We start from the raw sequence: 4,211 nt of genomic DNA, 5'->3' as shown, positions 1-4,211 counted from the left end.
ATATACACCTCATAAATATTATTTTACTTAATTTGGTTTAGGGAAGGCACTAATCTTGCCAAGGTCACACACCTAGTAAGAGGTTAGGGTTTTATTGGTATGGCTCCAAAGACTTTTCTTAATCATGAGCTCTGATGCCCTTATGGGTGATGATGTTTCTGGTTCATCAACAGTCAAAAACATTCCCTCAACATTTTTAGCAGCTGTACAGGGATCATGTTGGACCATCTATACCCTGCTGTCTCATGTTCAATGTCCAATGGATTGTATTGCAAGTAACTTGCCTTGCATGTAAGTAGCTACCTATGTGATACGAAAGTGGAATTCAACTGTTTATTGCAACATCAACATTTATTAAAGTACAGTAAGCTGATTAAAGGTATATTATCTTGGGGCGCCTGAGGTGACTCAGTCAGTTAAGCATCTGACACTTGGTTTTGGCTCAGGTCATGACCTCACAGTTTGTGAGACTGCACTCCATATTGGGCTCTGTGCTGTCAGATCCTCTCTCACCTTATTTCTCTGCCCCTCCTCTACTCCCTTGCTCTCTTTCTCTCTCTAAATAAATAAATAAATAAATAAATAAATAAATAAATAAATAAATAAAAATACAGGTATGGGGCACTTGGTTGGCTCTGTCAGTTAAGCGTATTTTAGCTCAGGTCATGATTTCACAGTCCGGGGGTTCAAGCACCATGTTCGGCTCTGTGCTGACAACTCAGGGCCTGGAGCCTGCTTTGGATTCTGTGTCTCCCTCTGCCCCCACCTCCCTCACTCGTCCTCTGTCGGTCTCTCTCTAAAATAAACATTTTTTTTTTTAAATACAAGTCATTATTTCAGATCTTAACAAACATTTCATTTTGTGGGAAGAGTGTTACACCTTTATCTTTATCAGCTAAAGAGATTATTTGACAACTGACTAAAAAAACTAAGTATCTGAGGAACCTGGAAGGGGAGGTATCATTTTATGAACAAAAACTGTTCCCAGAGTCAGGCATGAGGGCCAGGTTCAGGGATGTGAATCCAAGTGAATCATTTAGGCATCTATTCCATTTTCAGAAGTCCCACCACGTACTTTAAATGTTGATACTATGAAAAATTCTGGAAATCGTATCATTAGAGTGGCGTTAGCAATTCAGAGTGTATTCAAAGAAAGGAAAGTGAACTTTGATCAGACAAGTTGAGAAAATCTTGTATACTGTGTCCCTTTAAAGAATTCCAGATGCTTACTAACATATTAAAGTCTGTAAGAAATAGTGTGGTTAAAAAGAAAAAAAAACCTTGTAACTTTGTTCACTTCAGTATTTCTTCACCCTCTTTTGACAAGAGTTCTTCCTTATATAAAGAATGTCTACCAGAACATATAATAGGGTCTGGCATATAGGAGGGGCTCAGAAAATACTTGTAAGAATGTTGTGGAATAAAGTTCCCAATGGATTAATGGCTCATGGTTGTAATACAGAAGAAGCTGATTATATATATATAATATATATATGTACTATGACAGGCACTAGGGAAAGAGTAGAAAACAATAAATATGACATATGCATTAGCCTCAAAGGAGTTTAGAGTTTAGTAGATAAGGCAGAAATGTTCATAAATGCCAATAAGGAGGCAGTATCACATAAATATTGAGAGGACTAGCTTTGGTCTTGGAAAGAACTGGGTTCGAGTTCTGACAACTACCACTTACCAGCTGGATGGTTTAATGCAAATTATTTAATCATTCCAAGGCTTCAGTCTTCTAACCTGGTAAAACAAAGATAATACTGTCATATAGTATATGTGAACACTATATGATGTAATGCATGCTAAGGGAAAAAACTGTACTTTATCCCACTTTTTCCCATACTACACAATGTTGGAATATAGACATCATTCAAATATTTGCTGAATGAATTAATTATATATTTATAATTTCTACATAGTACAGTGACTTACATGGAGTAGACACCTAAGAAAACATTGTTGAATAAATAACAGAATGGATCAGAGAAGCACTGTCTAAGTTCAGCACATATAATATTCTCTTGTCTGGGTACATAATTTTCCTGCCTTGCCATTGCATTTTTAGCCATGCTTATATCTGGGCATTTTACAAATATCCATCTTTTTCTCTTTTTTTAAAGTTTATTTTGAGAGAGAGAGAGAGAGAAAGAGAGCAAACACATGTGAGGGAGGGGTGGAGAGAAAGAATCCCAAGCAGGCTCTCCACTGTCAGTGTAGAGGCCCACACAGGGCTCAATCTAATGAACCATGGAACCATGACATAAGCTGAAGTCAACAGTTGGACGCTTAACTGACTCAGCCATCCAGGAGCCCCAAGTGTCTATCTTTTTCTATAATCACCCATGGTAGCTTTGTAATGTGTCAGCTTGGCTGGGCTGAACTACCTTAACCTTTTTCCTTGTATGTTTCCAGTTAAAGTGGGCCAAAAGAGACCCCCTTAACCACAACCCCCGACCATATTTTCAGCATGAAAGTAAATCAGCAACCACTTTGTAACTCATGCATGTGTCACTTTGCCATCTTCATGTGGGTAGCAGATGGGCCTTCAACTGTTCCATATTCTCCTGGATCCTCCCTCAGTTTCTCCACCTCCTGGCCAGGTGTACTAAACTCCATGATGCATACTAATTTTACCTGCCCTATCAACATTAAAAGTAGCAAAACTTGCCATGAGTTTCAGTCCCTCTGAGGGTTCCAGCTCAAATTGCATAATAATATTTCTAAATGGCTCATGTTTCCCCTCTGGTAAGAACACAGGGAATTTTGTTTGGTTCTTATGAATGTCATTAGGGTCCTGAGGGCTCTTCTTTCACATATCACTTCCTAACCAGAGAGAAAACTGGGCAGTGTAAAGCTCAGCCAGAGAGATGAGATCTAGTCCCGGCTCTCAATATACAGCCTTGAGGCTGCAGGTAAGTCAGTAATTCTGTTAGTGACAGTTTCTGCTTTATTTGGTGGAAGATGTCAGTTCTTCCCTTACATAACTTAAAAACCTACTGTAGAGATAAACCATTACATTGAAAGCTAACATACCTTGAAAAAATAAACAAATCTCCGGTATTTATAAGTGTTAATTATTATTTTTGGTATCATTATTATTATTCTTTCAAATTTATCACTTAGTAAGCACTTACTTTATATCATACATTTCATGTTTTCACTTATACCCTGTAGAATGGGGCTTACTCTCCCTATTAATACTTGTAAAAATATAAGTTATAACTCAGGTTAGTTACATAAATATCTCAGAGTTTTAGCTTGGCCTATCTAATTACAGAATCAGGGCACCTACACATTTATTTTCTTTATTTATCATTTATTTATTTATGTATAATGTTTATTTGTTTTTGAGGGAGAGAGAGAGACCGAGTAGGGGAGGGGCAGAGACAGAGGTAGACACAAAATCCAAAGCAGGCTCCAGGCTCTAAGCTGTCAGCAGAGCCTGAAGCAGGGCTTGAATTCACCAACCATGAGATCATGACCTGAACTGAAATGGGATGCTTAAAATGACGAAGCCACCCAGGCACCCCACAGCTACCCATTTCTTTACAACATATAGAAAATATTTAAAAAATGTGCAAGCTTTGTTTTAACATTGAAAATACAGTGAGTTCCCTACATTAGCTGTATAATAGCTGTGTTACATGAAGTCATTTATAATATACTTTATTAACTACATAATTATGTAACACTAAAAATGAAAAACTATTGCATATAACATGGCTGTTTAACTCTAGGCAATGAAAATTGCCAAATCACATGGCTCATATTGAGATTTTACAGACTTGGGAAGGTTAGTATGACTGACAAAATAGTTTAAAGAACTATCCCTGAGGCACCAACTATCTATCAATCAAAAACTCAGTTGATATTTAAGAGCAGCTATTTAACTTCAAGCAATATTATTATAATTAGAGAAAACTGAAAGTAAACTTTTAATATGGTAAATAGCAAATGTGGATCAAACCATTTAATAGGTCCTAAAAGATAATAATAAGGTTAAAATTTTAAGTTTGGGTTTTGAAAATCATATTGACATAAAATTCCTATTGGCTAAAGGTGCTTCAGAAAATATTTAGAATCTGAATGTGAAGAAGGCTTAGAGTTCAATTGGGAGAATGAAATTATTTATACAGGTAAAAGTATTTTCCATGTAAATATGAATATACCTGGCATATGACTGTTTATACAGAAAATGTGTA

This window comes from Hyaena hyaena, unplaced genomic scaffold (assembly GCF_003009895.1).
Source record: "Hyaena hyaena isolate Hyena2069 unplaced genomic scaffold, ASM300989v1 scaffold_537, whole genome shotgun sequence".
In the NCBI taxonomy this organism is placed as follows: domain Eukaryota; kingdom Metazoa; phylum Chordata; class Mammalia; order Carnivora; family Hyaenidae; genus Hyaena; species Hyaena hyaena.
This window is presented reverse-complemented; position numbering follows the sequence as displayed.